The following is a 23,249-nucleotide window of genomic DNA, read 5'->3' as shown; positions in this document are numbered from 1 at the left end:
GTCTGACCCCTGTTTACTTCTGGGATGTAATCTGTGCATCTCCAGTTCCCTTGCTCCACACTCGTGTTGCATTCTAGAACCCTTGTTCTTTGTGCATTCCAAGCACACTCAAGCACACTGCCTCTTCAGGGCCTCTGCACTTTCTGCTTTTTCTTTCCAGAATTCTCTTCCCCCAGATATTCTCTAGGTTTGTCCCCAATACCATGTGACCTCCAGAAAGTGTATCCCTGGTCCCTAGAACATTCCTTGCATACAAAGTCGCCACTCACTAAATGTTAGTGAATGAATGATCATTTTTGTGAATGTTTAGGAACTTTTCCAGATAATAAGTTTGCCTCTACCTTTTTTTTAAATGCAGGTATAAAGTTTCCTGGGCCTTATTTCCTAACTAGGATGTCCCTGGACTCACCAGCGGTCCTGGTTACTGGGAGTTAAGGAACCACTCTGATTCCCAGGGGGCCTCTTGTGGCTCTCAGCTGGACCCGCTGACGCTGTGCCTCTCTTGGAGGATGGGGACCTTCAGCACTGCCTCCTGGACAGTGTATTGAAGCATGATTATTGGTGGATCCTGCTGTGAAGTTCAAGTCTGTGAGTACCCTAAGGGGAAACGGAGAGCTACAGTGAGTTCTCTTCCTACCCGGCGAAGTCAGAACTAAATTCCTGCCATGTTGGGAACCTGCTTTCCTGAGGGGGGTCATTATTTTTTCTCTTTTAGTCAACAAGCAGGAAGCCATGGAATTGTTTTCTCTCTTAGATTAAATCAAGTGCAAGAATCAAGTACAATGGCTTCTCCTCAAAGCAATGAACATGAATCCCTGCTCCCCTCAGCACTCCACCAATCACAGAACTTTAAAAGGAAGGAAAACCTTTGCTAAAAACCATCCACCGTGTTCTCATTCGTATTATTTGCTGACTTCCTTTTCTGAGGGCTTTCGTCCGGAACTTGCCACCTTCTCCGTATGGTTAGTGATCTTCCTTGTCCTCAGTTCCCACCTCCTTTCTTTGGAGCAGTTGTTACTCTGAATACTAAGGTGACAATAACTACCCCTGAATTTACACATGGGCTCCTCTCCATCAGCTCCCCTTCTGCTTTCTCCATGCTCCTTCCCTCCCCTCTCCCTTAAAGCCACATGAGGATGTCTTGCATGAAACTTGCATCTCAACCATAAACTTTGCTTTCTCCTCCAAGTGCGCTGTTGTGTTTGCATTGGAGTCTGCGAATTGCATCCTTTGGTACTTCAGAGCCATGGAGTGGAGTGATGATGGTTTGCTGATTGTCCCTGGTACTGGAGGGAATGCAGAAGAAGAACATCGAAATGATTAGGGGCCAGAGGAACTCTCCTTAGAGGAAAAACAAGAAGAACTAGAAGTTGTTATGGATTGGCTGAATGATCTAAGGAGACTATGGAAACCACTTAGAAGCATTTGAGCTGTGATGATGGCAAGAGATGGGGAAGAAGAAAGACCAGGGGCTTTAGGGTAGGACAAGAGAATACAGTGTGTGTTTACTGTTGGGCTGTGGGTACTCGCAGGGAAGTGTTGTAGAATCCATCATTTCAGACACTGGACATGCATGATAAAGGAGCATATTTCAGTTTTTATTCCCTAGATTTTAGCATAAATTGTAGTGAATGTGTCAATGAATTACCAGACAGAGCTGGGTTTGGCTGGAAAGTGTGGCAGTTGGCTCTTTCTACCTTGCCCTTAAGTTTGTAGACCTGTGTTTCTTATTGTCTTGGAATTCCCTGCCTTTATTTACCTGAGATACTTAGTAAGTAGGCAGATCTCTGGGCCCCTTTCCAGACAATGAATTAGAACTTGTGGAGTTGGGTTTTGGGAATCAGCAGTTGTCAGATGCACTGCAGGGGATTCTTAGATACTTAGAAACTTAGGAACCATGGGGTGTATGTACATTTATAGTTTTAAGTATTTTACTTGTGTTAACTCAGTTTAATCCTCACAGGTACCCTATGAATTATGTTGTGTTGTTATTTAAGTAAGAGTGAGGAAACTGAGGCATGGAGAGGTTAAGTGACTTACCCAACTGACACGACTAAGAAGTGTCAGAGCCAAGACTCCCCTTCTCCTGGCAGTCTGGCTCCTAACTCCATGCTCTTAACCACCACACCAGGCAGCCTCTCCGAGGACAGTTAACTTTGAAATCCTGTGGGCCTCATGGAAATAGTTTATGTTGCCCTCTATCAAAGGTGAATTCATCTTGTTGACACAAAATAACCAATAACCATTCTATACATCAGAGAGATGGGGTGAGTTTTACTTGAGCCAGGGCAAGGATTATAACCCAGGAAGGCAATTTCTACAAAGCAAGAAAGTGTTCTGGAGAAGGATGGTTTTCAGTACAGTTTTATAGCTTTTTAGAACAAAGAACATATGTTAAAGTTGCCCAGGATACATATTCATCAAAGTTTCAAAGAAGTATTCGGTTGCAAATTAGCAGGTCAACATGATCCTGATGTTGGGGAAAGGGACTAATAGGAGCATTACCAACAGGGCTGGGAGGGGAAATATGCATTCTTATCTTAAGAGAGAGCATTCTTTACTTTAATGGTTAGAGAAGATGTACGATGTCTGTTTGATAGGTCATAAATCAGGATTTTTAGTTCAGACCCAATCAGTTTTGAACCCAAGTAGTTACCCCACATACCTCAGTATGTGAAAATCTCTTGTTAATCTTTTCTTTTTGCTTTTAAACAGATGCAAACAAATGATTCAAGGCTCTCTGTGTCTGAAATGTGTGTGAGCATGTAGTGAAACCAACTTTGCCTGGAAAACCCTGGGTTTGTCATTTATTTTGATGGTAAAAGGTTGAGAGAGCTTTAATTTTGATTAATAGCTTCTACAATTGAAACAGGGAGAAGCTTTCATGAGGGTTTTTATTGCTTTCCCCCAGATTAGGTTGAGATTGCCTGCCTGCAAAAGAAGTTCAACTCGAGGCTAACAGACTGGACCACCAGGAAGCATTTCATATGTGTCTTTCCAGGTTAGTATCCTTTTAGTTGTTAACCTTATACTGTCAACTTTGTATTATCTGGCGATCTGTTAGTCATCAATTCTGTACATCTTTTAACTGTCACACTGTATCATAGTGATGCGGGCTTGGTGAGCCAAGGAGTCAAAAGAAAGATTTCTTGGACTCTCAAGGTCTGGTAGTAGTGCTCTTTTATTCAGAGAATAGCATGGAGTAGCATGGGGACAGGACCCAGGGGCAGTGAAGAGCTGCAGTGTGTGGGGGATAGGGCTAAATTTATAAGGCATGGGTATGTGAGTTATTTTTTGCAAGAAAAAGGAAAGATCATGATAATATGTCATTAAAATGGCAAAGTGCAGGAGGGGTCTGGTTATTGGGTGGTCGTATAACTTTGGATATGAATCACGTTGAATTGGGTTAGGGCATCCTATACTTTCCAGAGGATGATATTGATTGGTATGCAGGCCAGGAGGCCTTGGGCCTCTCTCCCTGGGGCATCCTTGATCCACATCATAAAATACCCCCTGAACTCATTTGGCCCAGAAATCCTCTGGGGATATGGACGAAGGTCAATCTTTTGTAACTACTTCAGGCTTTACAAGGTCGTAGAGCTGTCCCTAAATGGGGCCATAGGGGTAAAGGCAGGACATTCAGTGGACAGGAAGGTTGCGCCCATGGAGTCCAAGGCTGTCAAAGTATACAGATCCTCTGGAGATGAGAGACTCATTTGACGAGAAATGGTCCAGGAGGCGAAACTTTATTGACGTGTGAAAGACAATGAAATAGACAATAAATTATAATAAGAAGTACAAGCAATATGATTAACCCAATGAATAAAGCTTTAATAGTAGTCCAGAGACCTGGACCTGACCAGGAGTCCAACCAATCATTTAGGGACAGGATAGGGTAGGACATGGACTTAATTTGGTGACTTGTATCAGATAGGAGGCCAGAGATATTTTGATGCCAGTCAGAAATATAGACACAACATTCGGTTTTTGTAATGGCACAAGTGCCCCCCATGCTGTCATCAAGACATCCAGTGCCATTTGGTTTTGGAGGACCACCTTATGCATTTGGGATACTTCTAAATCAAGCAGTAAAAGGCTATGTTGTGTATCATTTAATGCTGTCCTGGTAAATTTGTTTAGGGCTTCCATGTGTCAGCTGACACTTTCGATGCCTAATTGGGGAAGGAAAATTGAGGCAAGGTGATCATACCAGTGGAAGACAGAACAGGTCCAGCATTGTTATAGGTTGGGTAGGTTAGCAGGAGGAGATACAGTAAGTGTAATTCTACCTTGCATCCAGACAAAGCTTAGGGTGCATTGTCTAATCCATCCAGGCAGCAGCCAATGACATAAGTTGGAGCCACATAACCTTTGAGTGCTGTTAGGAGTTAGCAGATGTATGCTGGGCCACCTATCCCCATCAGTCCCAAACCAATCAGTATTTTTTAAGGCTATGATATGATAACGCACGTAATGGGGAATTTGTCCCATAGGTTGGGTGCCATTAGGCCATGTATCACAGGTGTGATCAGTTTGTTCCCCAATATAGAGTGGCCTTTGGACTGAGCTGACCACCAGTAGGAGTGAGCCAAATATATTCATCCCAAATTTGGTATAGTCCAACCTGTGTGTATCGATAGGTTGGGGACTTTACCTTTGGAACTTGTTGCTTATGATCCACCTTTGACAAGGCAAATTTAGTTAGTATTTGGGCAGTAGAATTGAATGAAAAGGTTTGATTGTGGCCAGGGAGCTCCCAGGTATCAGAGACTGCTGGCCACAAGGAGACATTATGATTAGTAATAGATAAATCTTGTAGAAGAGAAGAGATAGAATCTAATATCCATAAATATATACTCTGGCTTCTACTGAAACATAATTTTTCTCTCTAAAATCACTCTCATTTTTTACAAAAGATAGCCAAGTTAAGATTAACTGGTTTGCAAAATAAGTATAGTTTCAATAAAACTTGGTCCAATTATTTACATAGGTGCAGCAAGAATAAGAATCAATTATATAGGCTCTTCTAAATCTGCATTGCTGGAATTTTTTATGAGGAATCTCAGGTTGAACTTTAAAGGCCTCTTGAGGCCAGAAAAGTCAAGCCAAGGACTTGCCATCACATTCTGCCTGCAATACCTACAGATTTGGGTGGATTCCTCTCTTCTTGAGGTCCTGCAAAATATTTCAAGCTTCCTTGCACCTGGCAGATAAATGACCTTCCTTACTTACCTGGCAAGGTTCCAGGGGACTTTGTAAACAAGGTACAGGCCAATCTTTCTAAGTGGTTTTATTCCAGAAAGTCCAATCTTTGTTCCTAAAAAGCTGTCTTGTCATATCTGAGTGTGTATGTTTCTCTCAACTATGACATTCCAGTCAAAGCCTCAGTAATATAACTAATGTTTCCAAATGTGTCTTGTTGTAAGGAGAACAGATTCTCATTGAACTTATGCAAATAACTATATTGCCACAAAATAACCATACTCACTCACTCACTCACTGAATTTTCAAATTCTGGAGGGATCAGGTAGGAGAAAAAGATAAATGTTTCAGTTCTACTCACAAAGGTATAATTTCACCAAATTGCCATAAGTCATAGTTAGCATAAGAGGAAAGAGAAAAAGATTTCCTTAAATCTGAGAAAACAAAGCAAAACATCAAAAAATAAATAATATTTCAAACAAAAGTCATAAAAATTATAGTCGTCCTCATCAGTTCATATAGTCCTGTATAATCGGTTCTTGATCTTAATCTTCTGTTGGCAGTTTTATGAGGTCATCAGTTTCTCTGTTAGAATTCTGTAATTTCTTACCCAGTTCAGTTTTGCCATCTGAAAGTTTATCAAAAACCTGTACTCTAGAGTAAGCACCAAAGTCCTTTTCATGAATTTCTCTGAAGATGAAACATATTTGCAAAAGCATAAAGCTTCAGAGTAAAACAGCAACTATCTGCAAATGACAAAAGACTCAAAAGGGCAATTGACAAAGAAGCTTGGCTACTTCTGTGACATACAACACTTCAAGATAATAACTGGAATTATGGCTGACAACTAGGACAGATCAGAATTTTAGGAATGTTATAAATTTTAAAACATTTATATCAATAGCATTTATCCACATAATACCACCTAAGAAAGTTTATCATCACTTATTTGACAATGCTACCCATGTAATTTAACAGACCAAATAAGCCTAATTAATTTAGTATCTTCCTCCTTATAGGAAGAGAGGAAAAATTTTGTTGAGAAGTCTCAGAGGGCCTGAAAGTCCTCATAGAAATTCTCTTCCTTCATCCAGGTCAAAAGAAAGCCTTTATTCAGCTCTTGAATATTTTTTGTGGGGAAGAGCTTGTCAAAAATATCAAAAGTTTTTAAAACACTTGCTCGAATAGGAAACAATGGTCACTATGAAACAATGCTCAGGTATCTATTCAAAATGACAACAGAAACAGTTAAAAAAATCTAAACAGAGAGACCTCAGTCCTTCTGAACATAGGGAATTATTTTAACAAAACATAGATTTTCTGTCTTTTACTTTACTTTACTATACTCAAAGAAAAACCTTTTATAACCTCTTTATCAACAGCAGACCAAAAAGTTCAAGAAATTATCCTTTTGAGAGAGAAAATCAAATTTTTATTTTTGCACCAGCTTATTTTTTACATTAAAACTTAAATGCTTAGTGGGATTTACTTTAATCTTAGCCAACTTGACCAGGCATAAAACTCCCTTCAGAATTTCTGCTTCACAAACCTACAACTTTCTTTTTACCTTCAGAATTTTTCCCATGCTTGCTCTCTTCCCTTCTAGTACTTTAGGGCAAATTTATTTTTCCTAACCCGACAAACAAAAATACTTCCATTCTTTATACCTTCTTTACTGAAAACTTATATTTTACTTTCCTTGTATACAGAGCTATTTTCCTTATTAATTTTTAGTAGCTTTAATTACATATGTTAATTAGAATTTTAACCCTTACAGACCCTAGTAAAAACTAAAAAGGTAAGCAATTGTGAACTTTTATATCAGCATTCTAAACACTTTTCATAATTTCTAGATAATGTACTACTTCACAGTACTGAAACACAAGGGCTGTTTACTAATAGACCCAAACATCCTTTAGCCTCTCTGCAATAAGAAGTCAAAAGTAGATAAACTTAGACATGTTCAGCAATAATGTTTCTGTGTTCCATCCTATCCAAAAATGACCCAGATACTCAACAACTCTTTATCATTTAACTTAACTTGACAAAATTCTAAAGTTTTAAGTCACCAAAAAGAATTTGGAAGCTGTGTTTTCCCCCGAAGTATAGACCATAAAACAGTTATTGTACCCACAAACTCTTACCCTTTTTCATCTATCTAATCACTCGTTTCCAGCAATTATGTTCAGATTGCCCACAAAAACCTCATGAGATGTTAGACAAAATTAGCTATCATTTAAAGCTATTATTTTGCTGATGAATTTCTGATAGACAACATGAACTTATTTGACTAGTAAGCCCGGGCTGCATGTCTGCATCATATCCAAATACTGACAACTCTGAGGACATGCCTTTTCAATCAAACCAGCAAACTTAAACAAGCTTTCATTTACCAAAGGTTAATCTATATCATGTTAACTTAAAAGACATTGGGTTACTTTCTATTATATTTAGAATTTATGTAAGTACTTACTTTAAGCCAATTAAACAGAGCTCTTAATTTTGACCATACCATCCAGAGGTAAAATATCACACAGCTGTAACAGTCATAAAGACCTTTGTACACTGAATCTCCACAGCTTTTGTTTTAAAAATTACTGCCAAGAATCAGATACAGTAACACAAAGCTCTCTAGTTATGAATCTAAATTTTTTCTTGAGCCTTTTTACTAATATTTGTGGAGAAGACATTTAAGATGCTAGATTTTTTGGCAAGGGCACTCTATGGCCGTTTTTTCCTTTTTTTTTTCTTCAGTCATAGGAATTAGTGATGGGCTAGATAGTCCCCAGAGGATTTGCAAGCTCTTTGAGATAAGGGAAATGGGGGGAACCTGAACCACCTCTAGAGCTGATTTTCCAGCCTTACAAGGATTTTCCAAGGAGAGTTGCCCTTGATTTCTCAGAAACTAGGTTGTAACTCAAATGACATTATAGGTTGATCTATCTGTCCAACTACATCATAAAGGCACAGAGAAACTCCTCAAGTTTTCTCCCAGATGGAGTTTCTGGGGCATAACCCATCAAATTGGAAGTGTTTACAATTAGTTAAAATGGACCCAAAGGGTGAGTCTCCAGGGATTCTTGGGGCATTCCCCATGGCATTAAAGCTGGTGTCTGACTGATGGTGACTGGAGAAAGGGTGCAGAGCATGACTGCTGGCGTCAACGTAGTTATAAGATTTAGTCAAGTCCTGCTCAGCCTGGGCACTTAGTCCCTAAGAAAGCACAAGGCAAGCCAGGGAAGCAGGAGGCAAAGACCTTGAGCTGGCTGGGGGTTTGGGCTCCCAGTGCCAGGGTTAAGAGTTAAGTCCTTGGCAAAAGGTTTATAAGTTTTTGATTTTACCGAAGGTCCAAGTTCTGCTCATGTCCATCCTGAACTTAACCTTGACTTGGTGACAACAGAGGAGGTGATGAAAGAAACAGACAAAGAAAGGATAAGAGGAGATCAGGCTTCACCTTCATGGCCTCTTCCCAAGGGTTATCAAGATAAGGGTCACACAACAGTTCCTGTGCCAGGCATACAACCCTGGCAGGATAATTCACAAAATAATTCACAGGTCTCCTACCCTCCTAACCAACTCAGTAGATTCCTAAAATACTCAACAAGTCAACAGGCAAAATAGGGCACCTCACTTGGGGTGGCCAGGGTGATCAGGCCCAGAAACCAGAAGGTGGGCTCCCAGAGGTGGAGACTTTGACTCTTTAAGGATTTCTTTGTTTCTCAGTTGCACAGCTCAAAAGGAGCCCCAAATGGCCACTAAAACTTTGAGAGAGATGAAAGAAAAGGATCCATTACCTTGAAATCCCCCCCCCCCCAAACCTAGGGCACCGTCCTACCCATTGTTCCTCCTGTGGGGTTCCTATAGCAAGGGGTGATGGGGGCGTCCCCCTGCATTACATCCCTTGTATATCTTCCCTATTATGCCTGGCAGTAATAGGTGCCTGGTGAATGGTCCCAGAGATAAAAGAATAGAGAAAAACAGTGAAGAATGTTTCACCAGTCTAGGAGACATCCTACTCAATTGTGTCCTGGAGCTGTTCTCCCGAGAAAGGATTCCCATACTCAACCAAAGGTTAGAATTTGGTACTTTACTTGAACCAGTGTCCCAATCAGGATTTTCCTGTGGTTCAGAGTGTGGTCAGGAGCAATAGGGAGGGATTGCAATCCAGCCTTAGGAAAAGAAACCTGCCACGGGAGTCTTGGAGATTGGCGACTGTCCTGATAACTTAAGTGGTTGACCTGTGCCCATGTAGAATTTATATATTAGAGATAGGATTAGGAAGGGATGGATTAATTCATTTTTCACCACCTTCAGGCTTAAGGTACTGATTCACTTTGGGCTGAATGCCATGGTTTGCCCCATAGAGTAGCCGTGGACAGCAACATGGATTCATACAGCTGTTTGAGAAGGTGCCCGATGAATAAGTGAATTTAGATCCATCCTTGAAAAAGAGGAAGGCACAAGGAAGAAAAAGGCACTTACCAGAACTTTAGCTCACAAGCTGGTGAAACAAGATGCCCATACGAGCCACCAGGAGAAATGATGCGGGCTTGGTGAGCCAAGTTGTCAAAGGAAAGATTTCTTGGACTCTCAAGGTCTGGTGGTAGTGCTCTTTTATTCAGAGAATAGCATGGAGTAGCGTGAGGACAGGACCCAGGGGCAGTGAAGAGCTGCAATGTGTGGGGGATAGGGCTAAATTTATAAGGCAGGGGTATGTGAGTTGTTTTTTACAAGACAAAGGAAAGATCATGTAAAAAAAGTCGTTAAAATGGTATCAGTGCAGGTGGGGTCTGGTTATTGGGTGGTCATATAACTGTAGATAGGAATAAGGGCAGGACGTCCTATACTTCCCAGAGGATGATATAGATCGGTATGTAGGCTGGGGCGCCTTGGGCTTCTCTCCCTGGGACAGCCTTGATCCACGTCAATAGTATAGTCATAATTAATGAGGTGAGATTTTGAAGTATTTTTTAGACTATCAAAGAAAGGTGAAATTATTTTTATTACATTTTAATGTTTAAAACTTGATCAGGAATTCAATAATTTATTAATTCACAAACATTTAACGAACACTGATCTTGGTGTTGGACATAAACTATTGAGCAAGATGGATGAAGTTCCTGCCCACAGGAATTCAGTAATCTGTTAGGTTGAACCATGTGAAATTGACCCATTTTAGCTTCCAGTCTAATCAGAGATCCTTTTCTAGGTGCTTACAAACCACTTGTTTAGTAATCTATTGCAGAATGTTTTGTCATTTGATGTAAAGCTCTGAGACCTTAATTTCAGCTTCTTTTTTGAACAACTCCAACCTCTTTCATTTGTTCCTCCATCTTCAGGATTGGAACCTGCTTCCAGTAGTTGCTACCTCAATGATACCTTAGTGTTCTCTTTTTGTCTTTCCAGTTTCTCAGTTGACAACTTTATACCTGGTTAACATAATATTAAATTTTCTCTTAAAATACATGGTGTGGCTTCTGTTTCCCCACAGAATCTCAACTGACAGGGGGCCACACAGGGAATTAAATTGAGGTGAGGTGAGGGATGATTACTTAAAAGCGAGTGGTCATAGAAGGCCTCTCTGCAGAGTGACCTGCAAACTAAAATCTCAGAGACAGAAATGAGTTGGGTGAGGGAGGTGACATTCCAGGCAAAGGTCTTAGCTAATTCAAAGGCATTCAGGTGACAGCAGCTGCAATGCAAGGGGACAGGAGAGGGTGTTACAGCTACCTGTTGTTGAGGGGTCAGTGGCCAGACAGGGAGCTTTGTCTGCCAAGGGAGGGAATTTTCATCTGATTCTAGTAAGTTGGAGGATTTGAAGCAGAAGAATGGACTGATCTAATTTAAGTTTTAAAAGCTCACTCTAGCTTTGTGTGGAAAACAAATTGTAGGGAGTGAGAACCTAAGTAGGCAATGGGCTAGGAGGTATTTGCTGTGGTCCAGGTGAGAGGTGGTGGCGACTTCAGCTAAGTGGTAGTAATAGAAATGGTAAGAAGCAGACAAATGGGGTCCATACTCTGGAGACGTTAAATGAACCCCATTAAGCCTTAATGTGTGGGATAAGGAAAAGAGAGGAACTGAGGAAAATTTGCAACACAATGTAATGTGTGTGTGTGTGTGTGTGTGTGTGTGTGTGTGTATGTGGGGGGGTGTGTGTGGTAGCTCTCCATTAGGTGCACTCACCATTCATGCATATGTATACATACACACATACCCTCACACACGTACAAACACATACCCACAGGCCAGTGGCTTCCATTCAGGATGACGTGGACTCATTAACTACTACTCCTTGTGAATCCTAACACTCCACCTTACTGGGCTTTCATCTCATTCACATTTCTCCATCTTGTGTGCAGAGATTTTTATGAGAGATTCTGACAAATGCCTTTCTAAAACTAAATATGCAAATATATTTATAGCACCTCCAGATTAATGATACTGTTTATAAAATGAGGTTAATTAGTTTTTATTTTTTTCTGAACGTATTTTGGCTTCCAGGCTAATCAGAGATCCTTTTCTAAGTGCTCACAAACACTTTTTTTGTTTTAGTAATTTGTTTGTAATCTACTCCAGAATGTCTTGTCATTTGGTGTTAACCTCACTCATCTGTAGTTTTAGAGTCTACTTGCCACATTTTAGAAAATTAGGAACTTTTTTAGACTCTAGGATTCTGATTCCGCTTTATTTCTCAGTGATTTCTTATATGTTAAGTTTGACGGTATCTCAAGTTCCATATGAAGGTATTTCGCACAGTTATTTCATTTCTACAGTTGCTCCATTTTTGGCAATTCTTCTTCATATTCTGAAATCTAATGAACACACTTCAAGCACCAGGCACTCTCTCCTAATCTATTTCAGAAAAAAAAAAAATTGATGTAGCTCATATGTGCACGTTTTTAGATAGGGTGCATGTGGACCACCAAATGTGATGCATACCTTCCATTTTATATCATTTCAGGTAACTCACAGAAGTGTAGTAATAGAATAATAACATCATCTCTCAAGATGTTTTTTGTTTTTCAGGACTACAATAAGTTATTTTTCCCTTTTAAATAAAAGTGTTATATCGTGTCATCTAAATGTTTGGTCTTAATTATTGTATCTGTGGGATCAGTCATATGCATCAATGATTTGACTTAATAGATGTCTTACTTTGTTCCTTTCCCTCACACCAAAAATAAAATATGAAATGACCAGTGTTTAGGTGTCATGAAGTAGGAAGCTAGTACTGGCTCTTTGTGGCTTTCATTTGCATGGGAATGAACAAGAATGTTGTAGATAAGAGTTAAAGAATCATTGGTTTTTCTGATCATGAAAAATAAGTATTTGTAGAAAATTAGGAAAATTCATGTATGTACAAAAATGAAAATAAAACTCATATGTCATCCTACCACTGTTCACATTTTGGCGTATATTCTCCCATTCTTCATATATGTATATATATATTTAATATATATTACATATTACATGTATTTAATGAACATACACATATATATTTAATGAACACACACTATATATATGCATATATATAATTATTTAATTTAATTGGGAATCATAATGTAACACTGTACTGCAATTTGTTTTTTAAACTTAACAATGGTTAATCAACATTTTCTTCTACAATTCTGTTTCTAAGTCATTTTGTTATACAGGTAAGACCTTCGAGACTTTTCTCCTGCATTCATATCTTTTAAAAACAAAATATGAACCCACTGCACTGTTTTATAATCTCCTTTTAAAGATACTCATATAATGAGAATATATCTCCATTTTCAGATAATTTCATAGTATCATTTTTAATTGTCCATAATAGTTCATACTATGATGCTACCAAAATTAATTTGATCATTTCCTTATGGTTGGACATTTAGATTTTTTATTTTTCAACTTTTTTCTTCTATAATCAACGTAGTGAGGAGCATTCCTATACATATATATCTTTGTACACTTCCCTGGTTATTTCCTCTTATCAGAATTGTGGAGGTGAAATTGTCCAAACTTCCTCTCATTGTGATAAGTGTAAATGAATTTTAAACAAATGGTTCTGTTGTTCTGGAAAGTTCAGCCTGACGAAGAGGGAAATTGTGTAAAGGCAGCCATAGAGAGATGGGCTCTGAAGGAGCTGAGTCGATTCTCTGAAGACTAGGACCTCCAACATCTTGCTTTTCTCTCACAACTTTATTTTCTTAGTACTTTCTGATTCCCATTTGTACTCCCACCATTGCGCTTTATAGAGTGTGATGCTCTCCCCATGTCTTAATCGGGCTTTCTAGCTGTTCACTGCCCTTTCCTCATTTCCTGTGAGTGGGAGCTGTGAAGTGAGCTATTTCACATCAGGCTCTTAAGAAAGCTGAGTTTCACAGAGGATGAGCCAACACACAATTGGGTCAAGTCTCACTGCAGAGCACTGGTGTTAATTCTCACCCAACATTTAATTTTTCTGGCCTTTGGTGGGCACACAATTACTTCAGTTTATTTCAGTGGGAATGGGAATGGAGTGGACAAGACCTCCTCTATTCCTATTAGATTGATCTGTCAAACTATAATCTGGGATGCTCAAAATTCTGTAGGTTATAAATTATGTGTGTATCAGGTATTTAGCATAAGCATATGCCATAGGTAAACTCTAGACTTTCACGGTCTCAGATCATTTGACAAAAAGGAAGTGTTAGCATAAGAGAAGTGAGTCAAAGGCAGGAGAATAAAGACGTGAGACTATTGTTTTGGCAAATGGTTCGGCATGTAGACAGTACAGGCGACTTTAATGAGAATGTATATGCTCTCCTCCCTGCCTCCTGCTCCCCACCCCCGCCATCTACATGTACATTTCTCAGTTGCGGATACTACATCTTATTAAAAAAACAGTCTAAGACAACCTTTAGACGTCTCTCTGTTCTACATTTTTATCTCAGGGAATTTTATTTTTTTAAGAGAGTGAACAATGGGTTTCTCCTCTTTTTCTCTTTTCCTTTAGTTTATTTGTAATCTTAAAATTCAGCTACTCAAGTCAGTAGGAATTTATATTAGCAAGCTTTTAAAAAGGATTCCAAATAGTTTTGCCTATCCTTTTAAATCTCAGCTGCAGCTACTGCATAAGTCTTTTCATATCCTGAGGATTCCCTTGTGGGGCGCTAATTAGATGATGTTTACAGATGCATAATTTGGAAAGTTGGTTCCCAGTGGCACCCTGGGTTGGAGGACACATTCATGCCTGGTTTGTCCCAATTGCAAGTATGATCACAGAAGGACAAGCTCAGTGATGTCCACCTCATTTCTGGTCACTGGGACCCTGTCCCAAACACTGCAGGACTTGCCTTTGAATATTCAGCAGCTTAGAAAGAGGCTGACAGTGCAGCTTGGGAGCTGGAGGCTTTGGACTGCATTGTGTTGGGGGGTGAGGGGAGGAACTGGGTCAGCATCTGCCGCTTGCTGTCTCTGTGCAACCAAAGTTTCTTGAAATAGTATTGTACTGCATTTGCAATTATTCCCCACAATTTGATTTAGGGAAAAAAAGAGATATTTACTGAAATATCCAGAATAACAGATGTTAGGAGTAATTTTTAACTTATTAATTGAATAACTTTATCTTTATAAATAACAGATTCCTTCTGCTTTCCTCATGGTATTTTTTTTTTTTTTTGGTATTCTTTGAATGCAAGAATCATATACTTTTAAGCTAATATATTTTTGTGCTATAAATATCATTTCACTGCCCAGTGACTCTTGTGTTGATGTACACCTGTGACAAAACTGGTTGCAAAAATTGTGGGCTTGCTTTGATAAGGTGTTGCTTATTGTTGTGTGGTCTGTTCATACTGAAGCGGTAAGTATAATTGAAATATGGAATAATAGGCCAAAAATAAAGTAAAAGCTAAATTGACCTTTTCTTTGTCCCTCTCAAAGTCAAATGTTTCACTTGAATTGAAATGATATGTGATGAGCAGGGGAAAAAGAACCCTCCACTAAAGTAGCTTCTTTATCTTTATAAATCATTAGCTGGATCTGCTTGACAGCTTCCTTTATTAGTGTTCAAAACTGCCTTTATTGTACCTCCAAGATCAACTGCTTCTCTAATTAACTACCATTATCATTATAAGTAAGAATAAGGGCTACAGTATTTATTGCAGAAATGTCAAGATCCTGGGTGTTTTAAGCAGCAGGCATCCTTTGAGATGCCTATCATACTGAGTTATGATTCCTGTTCTAAATTTATGTGGTTGTTTCTCCCTCTTCCTTTATATTTACAGTATTTTTAATGCAGAACTGTGAAGGCTCTGTAATCACCAAAGGAAGCTAGCATGACATTCTTCAAGTTACAAAGGCAGAATTATGTGACCTATACTTTATATTTGAAGTTATTGAAATTGAAGTAGAGATATGTTGTGGGCAATGACACGAAGTTATTTGTCTAGAAGGTGTAGATATTCTGGCTCTATGACCTTCCTTTGATCAAGCACCAAGATGGCGTTATAGTCCACTTTTTTCCTCTCGTGGTACCCACGGCTAGTTCACACCAAGCCAGCTGCGGCATGTGTATTGCTGAGGGTTCCACAAAGACTTTACAGGGACAATGGGACACAGTTGTGAAAGAATGGATTTTTGTAAAATTGGCTGAATACGTACCTGCGAACATGACACCAGATTAGCAGCCCGTTGTCTCCTCTCTCCTCCGATGATCTTTGTCTCAATTTACAGATGTAAGGCATTCCTCTCACTCAGAGTGGGATTGCGCAGCAGAACTGCTGAGGGCCCAAACAGCCCCACAGTTTGAGATACTTGTGTCAGCAAACCCTCCTTGCATTAAGGTGCTGAGAACCCAATATAGAGCTTTGTGTTCCCCTGCTATATTGTCATTTCTCTAAAGAATTGAGTCATTGCGATAACACAACTCCTCCTTCCTCTTTCACTAGTTAATGTGAACAATCTATAAAGAACAGAATGGTGGAGTTGATGCTGCACGTTCTCTCCTTCTAGCAACAAGTAATAGTAATCTCAGAAACAAGAATTAGCAAACAAAACCCCAAACACTCAAAATAGCCACATCCATCTTAAGTGGTGCATATTTTATATTTAATACTTATTTATAAAAGATTGTAATAGAGTTGTGTTGATTGTGTATTAATGATAAGAGTAATGACCACTTAATCCAAAATAATGTTTAACACATAAAGCCTTATGGTCAAAAGGAAAAATTTAAATTATGTGCATATTTTGATGCAGAGAAATAGGACAATCAGCAAAAGAATTTCAAACATAAAAATATGGTACACTAAGGTAAAATGCTGAGAGGAAAATGAATGGAAACATGAATTTTAGGAGAAAAAAGTAGGATATAAAATGAACTCCTTCACATTTGGGTAATAGAAGATCATGGGATTTGTTATTGCATTTAGATATCGAGAAGTACATGCAAAGCAGTGGTATCACTTTTATTTTATAATGCCAGCACTTATGGTGCCCTGGAAATAACATTCTTTCAGCTAATTAAAATTACAATGAAAAACATCTAGGTATCGTTTTAAAAAGGTGAAATTTAATACATAGTTTAAAGAAAATATTTTAGGAAATGCATAAGGGAAAAAGGCCAAAGACCACTATTCTAAGTTCTGCAGAATGACTTGTGGCATTCTCTGTAGGCAGTGTCTTCCTTTTTTTAAAGGATAGCCCATAGACAGTAGTATTATACCTCTTGAAAATTTTTAAATTTGCTTTTAATCCTGTTAAAAATCTGTGCTAATACTAGTGTGGGGACAATTATTGGAAGAAAGAAAAAACGAGTAGGGCAGGCAAGTGTCTCAGTTCAAAGCTTGCAGAGGGAAGGAGTGCGGTAAACCATAGGGAAGCTTGGGCAATATGATCACAAGCTGATAGAACTTAAATCAGAGACTAAGAAAAGGTGACTGTCCTGTTAGTAAAATGACCTTTCAAAAAGGCTTCAACCCACTTTGGCACTAATTGAAAAGAAACCAAGGAAGCAAGGTGGAAGAGCAAAGTAATTGGAGGGTTGGACATTTATTTAGGAAAAAGGCGTTAGAGAAGGCTGTTTGCCTTCACAAGAAGATGAGAGAGGTGTAGAAAGGACGGGAGAAAATTTGAGAAATCAACTTACACTAGGAAACAGAAGACTCATTTAAGGAGACCCCAGTTCAATTTTCTAAGGAGAACACGAAATAGGAAAAAAAGGCATTTTGTAGCTGAGAAAGGGATAGAAAAACATAAATGTACACACACACACACACACACACAGACTATAGGGAGAAAGGGGGTAACAGGAAGAACCTCTTCATTGTTAAGTGTCGAACGAAAAACCAAGACTGTAAGTGACTGCAAATTTATTTACTTCCAGTTTTATTGAGAAATAATTGACATATCACATTGTATTAGTTTTAGGTGTATAACATAATGAATTGATATATGTATATATTGCAAAATAATTGCCATAGAAGTTTAGTTAACATCCATCATCTCACATAGTTAACATAAATTACGTCACAATTTTTTTCTTGTGATGAGAACTTTTAAGATTTACTCTCTTAGCAACTTTCAAATATACAATACGGTATTGTTAACTATAGTCATCATGTTGTACGTTACATCCCCATGACTTATTTATTTTATAACTGGAAGCTTATACCTCTTGAATGCCTTCATCTATTCCCCATGTCCCCCGTATCCATGAGTTTGATTTTTTTTAGATTCCACATATAGGTGAGAACATACAGTATTTGTCTTTCTCTGTCTGATTTATCACACTTAGCATAATGCCCTCATGATCCATCCATGTTGTCACAAATGGCAGAATTTCCTTCTTTCTCATGGCTGAATAATATTCCCGTGTGTGTGTGTGTGTGTGTGTGTGTGTGTGTGTGTGTATTATCTTTATCCATTCATTTGTTGATGGGCACTTAGGTTGTTTCCATGTCTTGGCTGTTGTAAATGATACTACAATGAACACGGGGGTGCAGATGTCTCTCTGAGATAGAGATTTCATTTCTTTCGGATATATCCCAGAAGTGGAATGCAAATGTTCTTTTTGGTCTAGATTAGCATGTTGGTGTGATGTAATCAGACTGTTTTATCTTCTATATTATTTATACACTCAACAAATAATGCATAACTGCTCTTTGCGAGGCACACCACTAGGTGTTAGGGGAGTATGTGAATAGACATAGCTTGGTCTCTGCCCATAAACTGCTTAAAATCTCAAAGTAAAACACAAAAGCATATAAATGGCTATAAGAACAAGCATTATGTTGTGATACAAACAAGAGAAACGATTTCAATTTGAGTATATGGGGAAAAATTCATTCACTCCTGCTCTTCACAAATATGTCCATACTGCACAGCGGCACTGAGAGGAGCTAGGATGCGGCAGTGACTCTGATGGGTCCAGTCCTCATCCTCCTGGTGGTGCTGACCTGGCGAAGGACATGTGACATTCTCCCTGGTGGTAGTAGCTTGCTGTTTGAGGCAGAAATACTTTTTGTCCATTTGCACGTGTTTTTCTCTTATCTAGAGTTGGTCTTTTTGTACTTCCTAGCACATCACAAGCTAGCATTTCTTAATAATACAATTAATTCCACCAGTCTTAGCGTGGCATTCAAGGCTTTTATCATAGCGTGGCCCCAACTTCCCTTCCAGCTATGCCTTCAACTACCCTCCCTCATTCCTTTCATTCACTTCATTCTCTTGTCACTTTATGCCTCCCCTTCCAGAAACACCCCATATTGTTTCAGACTCCAGCTCCTTTGTTCCTGTTGCTTACTCTCCCTGACATGCATCTTTTCCTTTCTGGCCTTGAATGCTTGTTTCCTTGACTTCTGTTGCCTGAAATCCTCCTTGTCTGTCCTTAAGTTGCAGTTCACAGGCCAGCTCTTCCATGAAGCCTTGTGGAAAGCCTTGTCAAAGTCCTCCAGTCAAAATTATTCCCTTCCTTCTGGGTCTTCCCGTGGCACTTAGTTCCTTTTATGATGTGTGCAGTTTCCAAGTGTCTTGACTCCCCATCAGATCTTAAACTCCTTGCATAGTATCTGACAGATAGGAGGTACTTGAAAAATACTTATTTGCTGGAATAAAACACTCAGTTGTTGAATCTGGTGGAGTTCACTAATTGAATCACAGTGTATGCCTCCTCTAGACATATAGCGGTTGACTGCTAGCACCTTGTTTTTCAGAAATTTGAGCCCACCCTCCTAGAGACCCCAGAAGAACATGGGGCATAAGGTAAGTGTTCAATAAATGCTTGGTGCTTGTATCTGGATGCCAGGAGTGCCTGAAGAGGCCAGATGAACAGCTCCTTCTCAGTGTTCACTCACATGGTAAGTGGTTTTCAATCTGGCGTCAGTGTTAGCAGCGCTGACACCATTTTCCTTTCTGAGTCTGCTCTGAGGGATGCAACAGTCTTCACAGCAGGGTGTATTGGGCTGGCACACTCTGAGGCTGCTCAGGCTTCCCACTAGCACCTAACTGGACTATAGGGTGAGAAGCAGGGCTTCAGGGCATCATGAAAACACGAGCCATGGTTGCCCAATCTGTGACCACCTCATTCCAGCTCACCACCCCCAGGAGCACCAGTGCAGGTCATGGTGCTGTCTGTGTTTTGTGTTATCCACATGTACGGTGATGGGCGTTCTTCTGGACCCAAGCACCTCGCTGTGCTCCAGGCTCTCATCGCTGATGAGGCCAGTTCTCTGTTTCACCTTCAGGAGGCCTTGCAGGTGGTGCTGAGGGAAGTGCTCAAGGAGCCGTGTGTAGACGGAGCAGATCTGGGCCTCCCAGCTGCTCTGCTCATTCATGCCTTCCAGACTGTGAGTCAGAGCTGGGTCTTGACACCATGGTGACACCACACTCCCCTTGCTCTCTTCTTCGAATCGTACCTACCTTCCTGATTTCCTGGTTCCTCTCCGATTCATGGATCAACCGACTGCGTGTGTTCCAGCAGCTGCACTATGGTAATGGCTTTCAGCTCTCTGCTCCCCATGAAAACACTCAGCTATGTCTAGAGTTTTGGGGTTGTTCCAATTATCTATTGCTGCATTACAAACTACCCTAAAACTTAGCCACTTAAAATATTTTATTATTATTGCTGTAGCTATGATTCTGTGGGTCGGGAATTCAGGGCACAGGAGGGACGATTCATCTCTGCTCTATGTTGCTTGGAGACTCCTCTGTGATGCTTCGCACGGCTGAGGGCTGGAGCAACTGGAGGCAGTGGAGCACAGGTGCACTTCCTACATGGGGGTCCAGGGCTCTAAGAGTTAGTCTTTCAAGATATGGGAAATGGAAGCTACCAGTCTCTTGAGGTTTGTGCCTGGAAACTGGCACTACTTTCGTCATAGTCAGTTTGCCCTAAATGAGTCACAGGGTTCGCCCAGGTTCAAAGATTGAATACTGAGAGGGGTTGGTTCACTGGGGTCGCTTTGGAGATAAGTTTCTTCACTAGTATAAGTTGGTATAGAACTTCTCTGTCTGTGTGACTTGGTATCAATACATATGTGCACGTACAATTAAGTTAATCTTATACAGATTTGTTATTAATAGCTTTATTAGATAACGTAATAAAGTTAACCAAAACCAGCATCCATTTAAATCTTAAATTAATAAGATAATGTCCACAAGCTGCACAAAAAAACTCGTCTCATTTCTTTGTGGCCCCACCTCTTTAGTCGGAATGGAAGGGAGAAGAGAGAGGCACTGATATTTATTGAGCACTTCCAACGTCCTTTGTGATTTTCACATTATCCCATTTACTACAACAACCATATAAGGTTTCTTCTATTTACAGAGAAGAAAATCAAGTAGGGGATTGCAAAAAGGACCACAAATTCTTCCCCTACAATGAAGGGGGAGATTCTGAGCTTGGGCCACCAAAGGTTTTGCACACACATATTCTGTCTTTGAATTCTGTCACCACCATGTGAACAAGCCTGGCTCACCCACTGGGCTATATGAGGAGGAGAGACCATATGGAGCAAAGATGACCTGTCCTAGCTGAGGCCCCAGACACATGAGAATGGCCAGCCAAAATCTGCAGGACCAATGCAGCAGTAGGCCACAGATGCATGAGTGAGCCCAGAAGTGACAGAAGAACCACCCAGCTGAACTGTATCCAAATTGTTGACCAATGCAATCCTATGCTAAATAAAAAACTTTGAGCCACTAAACGTTGATGTGGTTTATTATTCAGTAAAAGCTCACTGATCCACAAGCTCAGAGAGTTTAAGTAAAATCCTATCCATGGCCATGTAGCTAACAAGCACTGAAAACTTAGAATAATGACAACTACTTATAACAGTGGAGGATGTCACTAAGCCTTGTGTCATATTTATTTGAGCTGAGCACTTGTGTGTAGTTCTCCACCTGCCTGTATAATTTTTCACGGGCTGCTGTGTGCAGGTCAGAATTTCAAAAAGCTGTAGACGAAGAATAGCTTCTAAATTAATGACACATTTATAAAAGTTCAGATTTATCCAGAGACGGCATGGGGGATTTTTACTGACCTGGCAGCTTATGAGTTTATCAGTGTTGACAACTTCCTTTAGTATATGACACATTTGAGTGCATTAATTGTTTTCTTATGACCATATTTTAAATTGAAAAATATATTCTTAAAAGTGTGTGGAATGTTTGGAATGAATTTGAAGAATCTAAAGTTTTTACAGAGCACAGGTGAAAAACTTTTGACCTAAAAGGTTAACATTACTTACCAAAAAGTTATTTGTACCTGATTTTAACTTTTGAGGTGCCTACCAAGAATTTTAGTTTGATCTCAGTGATTAATGCAATTGCTGCTTCCATTTTACTAAGTGTCCAGGAATTTAGAGAGGGTCCAGGGGTCAGGCGATGGAGGTTGGACGGTTCTCCTTCAGTGGGAAGTTATTATGTGCGTTCTTACTGTGATTCTGACTCCATGCTGGGTACCGGTGAACTAAGTAACATCTTCCCACCAACTGCTATTCTCCACCATGGGCTGCTGCCCTGTCATGTGCGATGAGAGAAGGTGATGACTAGAGCTTGTCATCCCAGATGCTCGTGGCCTGTCTGTGATGCAAGGGATGGGAAAGTATTGATGAGGACGTTTTCTGGGGAGTTTCAATACCAAGTGGCCCAGCAGATGGGTAAATCATGTTTGTATCTCTATTCTCAATTATGAGCTGTTTAAATTTAGGGAAACTGTCTGTGACCTCAGGGTCTGGCATGAAACAAAAGTTAAATCAATGGGAAAGGTAGGGTGGTGCCATCTTCATAGGTGATCAGTCGGTCACTGGATATATTGAGAGTAGCTAGCTCATGCAGAAAGTTCTTGCCTCGTCATCTATCCAGAGCAACCACAATAGATTTAGGCAGCTGGACCCATTTGAAAACCAGTAAGCTACCTTGTTAGACTACAAGACCACAGTGGTGAGATGCTAGCCTATTTGATACCTGTTTCCTGCCCATAAGTTAATGAATAGAGCAGAGCTGGCCTGTTTGCTCACCCCCAGGGAGAGAACAGGTGGTACAAATCCTGCTTCACTGCGTTGCATTGGTGGCAAAGAACAGCCTGATTGAGGCCAATGGTTTTGTTTCGGTTAATATTCAGTTTTGTTTATTTTTAAATCTATGAAAGTAGATAAAGGATTTTTTTCTTTCTGCTTCCATAGCAATGCATGGGCAATATGATAGAAGCCCATAACTTTAAAAAAAAAAATAAGAAGAAGTGCTGTATTAGGTAGCTTTTTGATTAATGAAGGAGAAATACGAGTTATGTTTATGGTCAAAACTCTTTATGCCTTTTCAGTATAGTAAATTCACCTTGGAGCTAGAACTACCTAATAGTTTTCAAGTTTTGGCATTATCAAAAACTGGATCAAGCTAGAAAAATGTAGTGAATGGAGGAATTGAGGGCATGATTATTTAGATAATAACAGTAATCATCACAGCATTGTCATTGTCTAACTCTTTACGGTTTTAAAAGAGCTTACATATAGATTATACCATTTGGCTGTTTCCTCTGTGAAATGAACAGGGCAGGTATTTCTGCTATTTAGGGTTAGGGAAAATGA

At 39.7% G+C, this 23,249-nt stretch overlaps 1 long non-coding RNA gene across 1 annotated transcript; it reads left to right on the top strand.

Moving 5' to 3' along the window:
- The first annotated feature begins 1,189 nt into the window (after positions 1 to 1,189).
- On the top strand, positions 1,190 to 22,894 carry LOC138924669 (uncharacterized). The gene is made up of 4 exons (XR_011439721.1): positions 1,190 to 1,479; positions 2,716 to 2,798; positions 2,912 to 3,001; positions 19,380 to 22,894. It is a non-coding gene; the product is annotated as an uncharacterized lncRNA (long non-coding RNA).
- Positions 22,895 to 23,249: the final 355 nt, after the last annotated feature.

This window comes from Equus caballus, chromosome 6 (assembly GCF_041296265.1).
Source record: "Equus caballus isolate H_3958 breed thoroughbred chromosome 6, TB-T2T, whole genome shotgun sequence".
In the NCBI taxonomy this organism is placed as follows: Eukaryota; Metazoa; Chordata; class Mammalia; order Perissodactyla; family Equidae; genus Equus; species Equus caballus.
Note: the sequence above shows the minus strand (reverse complement) of the source record. Positions and strands in the feature narration are given on the sequence as shown.